The sequence below is a fragment of the Micrasema longulum genome, unplaced genomic scaffold, assembly GCF_059751315.1.
Source record: "Micrasema longulum isolate JH-2025_06_02 unplaced genomic scaffold, ASM5975131v1 h1tg002266l, whole genome shotgun sequence".
Taxonomy (NCBI): domain Eukaryota; kingdom Metazoa; phylum Arthropoda; class Insecta; order Trichoptera; family Brachycentridae; genus Micrasema; species Micrasema longulum.
The window spans coordinates 25,256-38,501 of NW_028279424.1; the positions used below are offsets into that span (position 1 = coordinate 25,256).

At 31.6% G+C, this 13,246-nt stretch overlaps 1 protein-coding gene across 1 annotated transcript in view; it reads left to right on the forward strand.

The window, feature by feature from the left end:
- LOC148272627 (uncharacterized) overlaps window positions 1–3,943 on the forward strand; it is a 29,059-nt gene extending 25,116 nt beyond the window's left edge. Inside the window, exon 7 of the mRNA XM_088239797.1 lies at window positions 2,372–3,943. The gene's annotated coding sequence lies outside the window, so the exon portion shown is untranslated. The remainder of the gene's footprint in view (window positions 1–2,371) is intronic.
- Window positions 3,944–13,246: the final 9,303 nt, after the last annotated feature.

Consider the following 13,246-nt stretch of genomic DNA (forward strand, 5'->3'; position numbering starts at 1 on the left):
TCAAGCTGTTTCTTGATAATCCGGAAACTCCATCATTCCGTACATTTTTTTTATGACGGACGACCTATTATCTGTATGCGAAAAGTAAACTCCAGGATCTCCGAAAACCCAACTTTTCAGGAGAGACAAATTAATGATTTTCCTTACTTTAATATTTTATTTTTCAAGAAGAGACTTTAAAGTAAATTGATTTTCCATAATACATTGATACACATTACAAAAACACACATAATAAAAATCTTTGAGAGTACTATGTGTTGTCTTACTGGACTAATTTGGTGTGGAGTTACACTAAACATGAAAAAAATATTATAAAAGGTATAAGCTGTAATTGATATTTACCATGTAATAGAGCACAAAAAAAATATTTCGACGTGGTAGTAACTCAATTATATCATATTTGGAGTTACCGCATACAGTACAGTACAGTAATATTACGAGAATGTATAACTACTACATGTTTTGCGTTTACCTATTTCCATTTGGTTTCCTTTTTCAGAAATTTAACTGAGTGTTGCCATCGAGTCGATAACACTCGTCCAGAATTCTGGTTCTATTTCATACACAGAACCATTTGTTTTTCCGCCTGGATACGGACAATCTGTGATTTATTAGTAATTAGATGGTTAATTTGTAAATAAAATATCGTTATCATTACCTGATAGATGCGTATTTTTCAAGGGAGTATCTCACTTCCAACATTTAATAAAAATATCATTTATGTGTTTTATTTTCTGATATAATATTTTCTCACAAAAATGCTTTTATGTATTGCTGTAGAACTGGATCCTTATATTGATTTAATTTACTGAATATTATTAATTGATTTTTCATTTCTCAAATTTTTTTCTTATAATGTTGATATTATTACAATATTCATAACGAACATAAATTTTATTTGTACCTTTTTAAAAAAATATTGTATAATTTTTTTTAAAGTTAGTAGAAAATATTATATTGTACATTTATTAGTATAAAACATGCTAGTTTGTATATGATTTAACTATGTTTTGAACATACTGACGAACTGTAAGTATGCAGTTCAGTAGGGCTATAAACAATTGTTTGTGCGTATACAATGAAAGCATCCACCCCTTTCCCAAAACTGTTCATAAAGACTTGAGTTTTTCTTCAGTTTCGCATATCAATATCAATTTTTTTTAAACTAATTAAGCGAAAATTCAATTTTTCATTACAATCAAACCACGAAAATAACAAAACAAATAAATTTTAAAAACTTTCATTGTACCCCTCACTGCAGTATTGTCAGTTTGTGATCAATCAAATACACATGGTCAGCACAATCACCTTTTTCTAATTTCCTAGTATGACCGTGGAGGAATACAGTGTTAGTTCCAAATTGAGACCACGGCCGCACGTTCCAGATCCCGCATCGGAAAGGAAGAAGAACGTAGTAAAACAAACAAATCAATCAACGACACGAAACCTAAATACATATAGGAAATATTAGAATAATTTGCCCTATACAATATGCGCTCAATTAACAGAAGAAAACCAATACGTATCTATAACAAATCACAGAGGAACATAAAATTATTAAGACACTACCGGCAAAATCCTAACACAGATTTTGTTTGTTTGTACGTATAATTAATTACTTGACTTGACGTCTCTCCATCAGTAAGGACTAAGGAGTAAAATCGAAGTTATTCGGATACTTATTCAAGGTTATCGGCCGTGTGATTCAAGGTTACCCGCCAGTGTATTTCAAGGTCGCCTGAGCTTCCCGGTCATTTAACCCTCCGAACTGGGTCAAGGTCACCACCTGCCGGATGACCTGTGTCAAGGTCGTCACCTAATAAAAATATAAAACCATGATTAAAAATGTGTACTTCGGTGCACAACAGGGTGGTACGCACATTGCCTTAGGCGCGCAGGCCCCCGTCAGCTAAACAGTTCGAAAAAAATAAATAAAAGTAAAACAACATATCTCGATATAATAAATTGGTTGGAGATATCAAAACCCATTTTACTGGTGTGTTTATTGTGAAAATCCATTATTTATTTGGGAAAACAGAACCCTCTTCTCTCTCGCTCAAGAAATTGATGATATAATGAGTAAGGGAAATTGGATTTAGAAAATGTTTTTTTATTCGCGGTAAAAACTAGAGCATTAAATTGTAAGGCATAGTTTCTTAAACATGTATAAAAAAAGATAAAAAAATATTTCAATAAAAACGAATCACATTGAACGACGTCACTAGTTCATATAAACTAATAAAAATAAATAAAACCACTAAACTTCCTCATTGTAAACTAATTAATATACCTAAGTCAATTTTATAAAAAAGTAAAAAATTATTCAGTCACCCTCTCTCCAGATTTATTAAGATTTTTTTTTATTTTTCAGCTGAGGGAGGCCCGCGTGCTTCAGGCAAAGTGCGAACTACTAGTGTGAGGTGACAATCCTAACCTAGTTTTCCCGACACGTGGTGACCTTGACCCAGTTCAGAGGGGTCAATGACCGGGAAGCTCAGGCGACCTTGAAATACACTGGCGGGTAACCTCGAATCACATGGCGGATAACCTTAAATCAGTATCCGCAATTATTAGCTACTTTAGTTTATTCAATTTTAAATGAACTTATTTTAAAAAGAATGTTTCTGAATACAATGTTTGTGCAGACTGATTTTTTTCATTTATAAAGGAGAATCTAAGCCGGCAATGTTTTGCTTTTGCTAGATTTGAGTATTTACTCGTATATAGATTAAATTAACACAATCCAAAGTTTGATGTCAATTATTGTACTTAGATTAGATTATGTACATATCATATATAAAAATAAGATGCAGATATATGCATGATTATTTTCGTGTTTCGGATTAGATAAATTATGACAATATGCTGTGAAGGAAGTTATGGTGAATCTGTATTTGAACACTGTTTTTCTGTCACTGTCTTGCAGATGCCTTTCCGATGCTATTTGAAAACGACAACTGCATGTCGGACCTTTTATGCCTAACATCATAAAATGTCAATTGCGCAATAATAAAGTACAGGGGGTGAGGAAAACGTAACATTTATAAACAAAAAAACTAACTTTTTTAGTCGAAAATGTTTTTTTCACTTCACCTAAATGCTTTGAAATTAGCAACTGTCAAATGACGTTTATAATCCAATTTAATGGTTTGCCTACAAACTATCATCAATACATTTTTTTAAAAGCTACTAGATTGCGCACAATGGCAATAGGACCCAGGTACTACTAGGTCCAAGGCACGACACCTTCCCCTACGTAATTTTTTTTTTGCCGTATTTTAGCACTGATCTAAACTGAACTGATTCGTCCTCACATTCTGACATTTCTATCATCGGCGTTGCTAATTTTACACCAGTGCCATGTAAATCGAATGTGTTTTCTAGATATGTTTGTAGAGATATATAAATTAAGAGGGATTATTTTGAACCAGTCTCTCCTATTTTCAAATTCGGCATTTAAAAAAGAAAATCATCTTTCTTGCAGATTGCAAGTGAACTCAGCGCCTAAATCAAATGTCATGTAAATGTGAACACTAAGCTCAAATCCTTTAAAAAAAAAATGACAGAAAAAATCTATCGGTTAGTATTGTAAGAAAAAAAAACAGTTAATAACATATTGTTGTAATTTGTATTTTACTTTAATTATAAAAAGCTTCTTTTTAAACTACGGTTAAAACATATTTTCAATTCATGGAATTTCTTAAACAACAATATCTGTGAACGATGATGAAATTTAAGTAAATAAGGTAAATACACACTCAGTGTGTTTTCTGCTGGTTTTCAATGGTTTCAAAATAACATGTAAACATTAATACCCACGTTAGATGTAAAACTAAATTTTAGGAAACAATAAATGTAATTTTGGAATTATTTTTAAATATTGTCCACACTTCAGTATTGCATTGTATTGTACACACCACATATTTCAAACGTACAAAATATATGTAATATGTAAATAATATATTACCGTGTAATAAAACATTATGATTGAAAGTTGTTAATTATTTTATTGGTTATATCTCAAATGTTGAAATCTACGCAACACAAAAAGGAATGTATTTTCGATAAAAATGACCATTTAAAATAAAGTAAAGTAGGTACTGCTACTAAAGGTCAGAGGGGTTCCGAGAGTTAGGGCGTATTGTCTTAGAAAACAGGCAGGCGACGCCGACTTTGTATGGGAAATAGCTTCACCTTTGAAAATGCCACTTGACATGTCAAAAAATAAATTATTATTGGCTATTAAGCATTGCCAAAATAATTTTTGCTTATATATATAGAAATAAAAAAAAAAACTTAGAACACCCTATTATTGGAAACCTACCGTATGTAGAGAAAACACTACTACTACCATCACGCCATTTCCTCGTAGGGGTAGGCAAAGAGAATGGACCGCCACACACGTCTATCCCGATGTACATTCCTAGCTTCTTCCACATTTATACATCTTGCCATACATGCCCTTTGGGTCTGTCTATTTTTGACATGACCAGACTTAAGATTTTGGTTTATCTGATAATATTACGTCTTCCTTAGTAGTCCTCGTCTGACGTTGTCGTTCATTTTCGCCATATATAAGTATATAAAAACAAGTGTTTTACCATTCTTTCGTCGTCCATTTGTTCTACATGACCAAACCATTTCAGAGACCAGTTCTTAATATTATTAATTATACTTGACTCAGATTTACACTATCGCCTGATTTCATATTCCGTAACCCTGTCATACATTTATTTCCCACACATTCGTCTAAAAAATCGCATTTTAACCGCGTTCACTCGGCTTTAATCCTTCCTCTGCCAGTTTTATTTTTCACTTCCATACATAAGTGTTGGGACTAAAACACCGCTAGACACTGCCAGTTTAGCTTCGATTGACATATGTTTTTATTAGCAATTACTGTGCTTAATGCGCCGCTCATTTTTTTCTTCTCTTCTCTCTCTTGAAAACATGCTTCCCAGATACACAAATTCAACTTCTTGTTCAAGACATTCGTTGTTTACAATTATTAGCAGTCAGTAACCTCACTCCCCCTTTCAAATACCATCACTTATGACTTACTTTCGTTGATCGCCAATTCGCTCTCCAGGCATACATCATACATTCTAAAGTCATTTTTTTGCAAATCCTCGTTTCTGCTTGCTAACAGAACTGCATCATCAGCATACAACAAGCAGCTTACTGAAAAATTATACATTTTTGCTCCAATACCCATACATTCTATCTCTTTCATACAGTTGTTTATGTATAGATTAAACAACCATGGTGACATTACACATCCCTGTTTCACACTTTTTGAGATCGCAAACCAAGATGTGAATCCCCCCATTAACTCCTAAACACGCTACTCAACTATTGAAAATTGTCAGTCATGAGAAAATACTGATAATTTGAGCAAATAAAAATACCATTATTCTAGTCGATATTGTACTAACAATAACGTCAAATAAATGACTTATTTCAAAACAAATTATTTATTTAGCTATCTCAGAACAGGTACTTTTCACTTAACTTTTAATATTTTTACATATTTATGTATTTACATAGATTTTAAAAAATTAAAACGCAAAGAATTTAGTCCTTTGCGTTTTAATTTATTATTTTTTAGAACTTACTCCCCTAAAGACAACCCTGTATTACTGAAAATGGTGTAACAGAGTAAAATGAATTTCAGTCCTTTTTTCAGTCGGTATTAGGTGTCAGGCGATGTTTCAGAAAAAACTTAAAAACCCACTTGTTCAACGGCTTTAATTTTAGTAAACGCGTGATAATATTATCCTTGATGTGACATTATTCGTATACTTTAGGACGAATTGGTTTCTAGGGATGAATAGTGTGCGAGATAACGTCCGCAATTATGCCATGATATTATTTTACACAATTATGTACATGATACTTTCATGAAAACAACTATATTACGCGTATTATCTTACTGAGACATTTTAATGTATTATTTGAAGGAATGTGCTTAAGTTCTAAATTTGGTTAGCGTAGGTAATGTTCATTATTTGCATACATAAAGTTATGTGTGTTCTCAATATTTAAATCATTAACTTTGGGGTCAAACAATTTACTTAATGTTATTCAATATTTGGATATTAACCACTTACAGACTTTTGCATTTCTACTGGTTTCGAGACGTACCCGTTTCTTCATCAGGACACCAATTAAACCAACGTGGAAAACTCACTATTCACCTACACCATAGATACACAAAAATATAAATCCAACACGACATGCATTTAAATAAGCAACCCTTGATTTGGTAAAGAAAATATTTTATGTTGTGGGAGAAATAGCTTTTTTTTAAAAGATGGTGGGGATGGAGGAAGGAGTGTGAGTTTAAAAGGTATAGGGTGACCATTACATAGGAATATCGAGTAATCATGTAATGAAAGGTTGTTTGATTATTGATTAAAGGAACATTATTTTTTAAAGCTTTCCTAGTGTGAAATATTTCCATATTAGGGGGAACCCGGGGCGGAACAGGGAAGCTAAGCTTTGATTGCAATTTGTGAGAGTTTGAAATGAATAACATCATGTTTTGTCAATTTGTCCATTCATTTATTTAAATAACTCGTTTTTTCGTATATATAAATATATACGAAAAAACGAGTGTTTAACTTACCTAAATATATAACTACTACACAAAAATAGTGTCTAAAAAAAAGAGAAACACCGGCCTTCATTGGACAATACAAGTAGACCACGTCTTCTTCCGAACTTTCTTCAGATCCGGTAACGATTATTTTTTATTTTTTTGACTTAGTTTGTATTCCTTGTGTTGAACCTATGGAAATCTATATTCCGCTAAGCCATCAATATATTTGTGAACGTACAATAGATTTTTGTAAATACGAGGGTCATCATGGATAAGGTAACAAAGGCTCCTGAGGCCGCGGGAATTTTTTCTTCCAAAGTTGGCGCACCTGACGTGTAGGGGAAGATCTTAACGGTCAATTCATTTGGTCGCGCGTGTTTGTCAGCCATTTTGCTTAGTCCAGCTTAGTCGCAGTATATTTTTCCGGTGGAGAGCACGTCGCACGCTCCCGCCACCTCCCATCCGTGCGAGATCCGCGCGGTCATCCGTTTTTTGACTTCGCTGAACAATACCGCCGCTAATATCCATCGGAAGCTCGTGGAAGTTTATGGTAGTGATCGTGATAAGTCGACAATCTCACGAAATGGGTTCGGTTGTTCAGAAAAGGCCGTACTGATACTCACGACGAGGCAAGGAGTGGGAGATCATCGGTGATTTCTGACGAAGTTGTGCAAAAAATAAAAGAACAAGTGCGAAAGGACCGTCGTATGACGCTTGACGACTTTAACGAAAACTTTCCTGGCATTTCTCGAAGTCTCCTTGATGAAATTGTATCGGAAAAACATTGTAAGGTACCTACAAAAAGTTGTGCCCAGAATGTTCACAGCGAAACACTGTCAAAATTTCGTGACCGCCGCGCGTGAATTTTTGGATCGTTTTGCACAGGAAGGAGAAGCGTTTCTGGACTCTGATGAGACGTGAGTGTGTCACGTGACATCCCAGAATCCAAAAAACAATCACTTCAGTGGCATCATTCATATTCCCCATCCACCAAGAAGTTCAAAAGTTCCATTCAGCCGGAAAAGTTAAGGCACCAGTTTTCTGGGACTGCAAGGGGGTCTTTTTGATTGATTTTATGCCCAAAAGGACTACCATTAATCCAGAGGCGGACTGCAATACCCTAAAAAACTCAAAAGAGCCATACATTTAAGAGAATTTAAGTTTTTTAACAAAAGTGTACTGACATAAATTTGAATTTGAAATCGGGTTGTGGTCCTGTGGCTAGTGTCTCGGACTCACGGACCAAAGGTCCGTGGTTCGAATCCCACTCTACCCCAACTCGATTCCATTTTCTAATAGTGAGTTATTTACACCTCTTTGAAAATGGCCCTCAAAATAAAATATTTGGGTAAATCATAAGAACGCAAATATTTCTTTTTTTCTAAAAAAAAATAAATAAATAAATATGAAGTAATAATTTTACATCAATGAGTGAACTAATGTGCACTATTTATATTTTACTTATAATTTCATATCATAAAACAAAAAACTTCGCATAGTAAGACAGGGCATAATGTCTAATGCCTAATTACCTGCCTATTAAGTATGTACCTAGATATTACTTATTATTTTTTGATAATATATTACTTTTCAGAAAATAAATATTTACATGATAGCAAATATCGATTCGTTTATATTATTCTATAAAAGTTTGTCATGTGTCCCAACTAGAGACCCGTTACTCACTCAGCAGTTTGATTTTGTTACTAACTCAACTACAAATTAATATAAAAAGGATCTCTAAGTTTAGAAATAAAACAATTAGTATTAAATTTATATATATTTACATATTATAACATAGTATATATAATTAAAAATTGCAACATGCAAATTAATAATTAAAATTGTAGCATTTTATCAAAGTTTAATATCACAATTTAATCAATAGGCAAAATATCTAAATAATTTAATTTCCAATCTCCAAAAACGTTTAAGCACAGAATTCTTCTTATGCGGAACCTACTAAATAAGAAATCAGTCAGAAACCTGGCCAATAAATACTGTTAGCTAATTTTGCAAATTTTTATTTGTTGTAGGCCAATACACTGTATAATTTTCTGTTTTAAAATTAGTTCATTAATAGTATGCAATAAGCTTTAAATACCTGTTTACATGCGCACAGGCCACTTTAGCTCACTTTTGATAACATTTTTTCATCTTTTAAATTTTGACCTAGGTTATTATTTTAAGTCGATCTTTATGTAACTTTATAAAATTAGAAACATAATTAATTCATACTCTGCCACAAGTCAATAATGCTTATAATTTATAATACACAAAATATAAATTTATTAAATCTATATTATATAAAATGAATTATATTAAAACTTGCATAACCCTGTACGCTGATTTCTTAAGAGTTATAATCTATTTATTTACCATTTATGACAATATTCTGATAAATAATATTTCGTAGGCATGAATAATTATTTAGTGTACATAAGTTAACAACTCATTGATAAATTGAGTAAAAATATACAAAACTCGTTTATTTTAATACACTAAAGTATAGTCATGATGCGATAATATATATATGGCCATTTAAATAGAAGGTATTCAAAATTACAACCCAAATGTTTTACTTATGTATAATACAAAAATATGAAATAATTATAAGTAGCTATGTGAAAAACGATAATTCAGAAATAATTTTTAAAAAGATCGGAACATAATTTTAATTGCCTATTTTTTTTTTACAAAACATGAAACTTTCACGTAAGAAAATAATCATGGAACTTTCACACATGAAAATAATCGTGGAACTTTCACACATAAAAATAATTGTGGAACTTTCACACATGAAAATAATCGTGGAACTTTTACACATGAAAATAATCGTGCTTTCACATATGAAAAATAAAAAACAAATGAGGAAAATTATTCAGTCATGCTCTCCTCTAAGATTAATTATTTATTTATTCCAGATAAAAATAATTACATATTAATATCATAATTACTCTGGTAAAACTAATGAGAAAAAATAAAATTAGTTTTGAGATAATTGAACTTGAAAGTTTGAGTACATAGTATATATACGTAAATATATTTTGGACAATATTTTGAGTATGTCAAAATCTTTATAGACTTATGCTGGAATTTAACTCTCCCTGGATTTCATCAAGACCGATATCTCAACACAGGCGAATGAAATAGCATTGATAGGTATCTCGATGTACTTTTTTAGTCTAAAACTTTCTGATCAAACAATGTGGATTTGAAACTTCAAAAACGGATTATATGCTATGTGTGGAGTGTTTTGCTGTATGGCTGCTGATATGGTGTTTTAGAAGTGTACCTGGGCAGCGATTACTATCGGAAGTTGAGGACGCCATACCTTCACCATGACAATACAGATGAGGATAAATTCTCCCGAGTGATTACAAAGCTACACTACCGACCCTCTATTTTCGAGTTTCGAGTGGGCACATCGATATGTACCAAATGGACGCGTACGCCACGGTAAAAACATCTACGCACTAAAGTGACATACCTTCAATGTGACGTCATATTAAAAGATCAATTCTCCCGAGCGTTCACGAAGATACACAACTGATCCTTTATAGTCAAATTTTGAGGTAGGTACATCGATATGTACCGAGGGCTCGAGTACCCCACGGTTCACACATCTATGTTCACTAGAGATGTTTCCATCTCTTGATTGATTGATTAATCAATCTTTCGATTGAGAAATATATTGAAAGGAGGGTGAGTGCCCGGAACAGGGCAAATAAAAGTTTGTCGCTGGAGGCAAAATTAGCAGTTCACCATGGAGTCCCATTGCTGACCCTTATGTATGGGAGTGAGGTATGGAATTGGAAAAACAAGGATGAAAGTAGGATGAATACTGTCGAAATTGATCTCTCGAGCTAATGTGTGGTCAAACTATGTATGAGAAATGTCGAGGTTCGTGTATCATGTCAGGCTGATACCTAGCATTATCGACAAATTAAAGAAAGGATTGCTGCGTCGGTCTGTACATGTAGAGCGAATGGAAAGCAACGAAAAGGATTTACGATGCAAATGTTGATGGATGCAGAAAACGGGGAAGACCGAGAAAAACAGGGCATGTTCAAATTCAACAAGTACTTGAAGATGGACATGTTAAAAGTCGGAATAATTGGCATGCGCGCATGAGAAGATGTATGAAAATGTAGAGGAAGGGAGCTCTGTATGCATAGAAAGAATGATATGGCATTCTATCCTCTCTGCCTATCCCCACGGGGAAACAGGGTGACGGTTTGTTTGTTTGAAAACAGTATACGTATAGCAAACATAAAAATGAGAAAATCTTATTGAATAAATACAAATTAACATGGAGCAAATAATTTTTGAATCAAGGAAGGGATAAATTCTTATTAAACATGTCTTAAGAAAACTAGCATGCAATTTTACTAAAATTTCGTTTTTCCAAGTATATTTTACTATTATAAAGAAATATTTATTCAGATATAAAAAATATATTGATTCATATTTTTTTATAAAATGTGTAAAAATATTTTATTTATTTTAATTCATTAGTATTATAATTTTATTTTACGTAGGAATCTATAATTTTTTTAATAACTTCAGATTGTTGTTTTTGTTGTTAAAACATACACAATAATGATGCCTTAGAATAAATAAAATATTCAATAATTAATATTAAAGCTAGGAACATTGCAATGTTACAACGAGAATATGAAATATTATTAGATTTTAAAAACAGTGTGCATATTATGATTGAATATATACAAATTTCAAAAAAATCATGTGAATTATTTATTTTAATATTTTACGTACAATATTTCATCTACACGAAAGCAGATAAAGAAAAATATTTTAACTTAATCATAAAAGTGCACTCTTAAAAATATCCTATAAAAATTATCTAGTTTATTATTGCATTCATTGGCCAGAAATGTAGTATTATAGTCTATGATATACATAATAAAACCAAAAATGAGCAAATATTTGATTATTATGATAAAAAATAAAAAAACAACTTTGTTTTTAACTAAGTACTCACTTTGCTTTCTACCCACCGGTTTCAAAGCTACACAAGCTTAAAGAAGCTCAAGGTATACTTAACTAATAAATTTTATTCTATTTTATTTTTAACGGTGTTTACTAAATATTATATCAAAACATACGGAAATTAAAAGTCAAGTCTTTTCGTCATGTTGTTCTTGTTGTAAAGATGGAAGGTGTAGAGTGAGATGGATACGATCTTTAAAAAAAAAACAAGAGTGGACTTAAGGAAATATTTTTAATTTGTTTTTTTTTCTTTTCTAATCATGGATCAAATTTATAAGATTTCTAATTTTCTTTTTAACATGAAGAACTTTTAATCCAAAGCCTTGATTATAATTTCAATTCTGATTATTTTATATCAGATGATTTGCAAATTCAGTAAAATCATTATTATTTATGCACTTTAAGTGTTCTTTTACTCTAATATTAGAGTTTCTTTTAGTTGTTTTCCAATATATACAAACAAAATAAAATATTAAAATTTGAAAACTTAGAAATCTTAGAAATTTAAAAAACGATTCAAAATAACTGAAAAATCATAAATAACTAAAAAAACAATATTTGCTTTAGTCCACTCCTGTTTACTTTTAAGGATCGTATCCATCTCTCCATACCTTATATCTTTATAACAAGAACAACATGACAAAAAGACTTGACTTGATAGCTGCTCCATATGTTTCGATATAATATTAAGTAAACACTGTTAAAAAATAAAATAGGATAAAATTCATAAGTTAAGTATACCTTAAAAAAGAAGCTTGTGTATCTTTGAAAGCGGTCGGAAGAAAAAATAAAAATAAGTGGTTAAAAAAAAAGTTCTTTTATATTTATTTCATTATGATGAATAACCACAAAGTTAGTGCTTCAAATTTAAATATTACATTACTTAATTATTCATTAAATATTTGCTAACAAAGTACTTGTAAATTCTTTGTTTATTTTAATCTGTTGGAAGACCTAAATGTATTTATTGTCAAGCGTTTACTTAAAGTACAACTATTTTTTCTTATTGAATTCAAACATAAGACTTTATTTAAGTGAATTCTGCATTCATGTACATTAGAGTGGGCCGATGATGTATGAAGTTTTTTTATTTTTTTAGACACCAAAGTGAAAGGGGTCTAAAAAGTTGCATTTTGAATCACATTGAACGTAAAAATTATTGAAAAAATATATTTCATACTTCTTTTGGCCCTCGACCGAGGTTTGAAGTTTATCAGTGTCTGAACATTTTGTAATTTATCTATATTGATAAAATTATTTTTTCGTTAGTAAAGATATAACTTAATCTCATTACAAATTCGAACACGTTTTACAACTACCGAAATGCAAAAAGTGTACACTCCGTGGAACTGATTCCGTTGAGCGCCTGGCTAATATTGACGAAAACAATGCTACCCATTTATCACAAAACAAAGTGCAACTCACGCCCTTAGATGCTTATTTAATAAGGTTTAATGCACATTATAAAATTTAATCATACTGATTTTCAAAATTCGGAAAAAAAAAGTATCGGCCCACACTAGTACATACAGTAAAACCTCGTTTTTACGTTCCTCGATTTTATGTTTTTCCGCTTTTTACACTGAAATATTTAGGTCCCATTTTTTTCATACATTCTCATTCAAATATTCC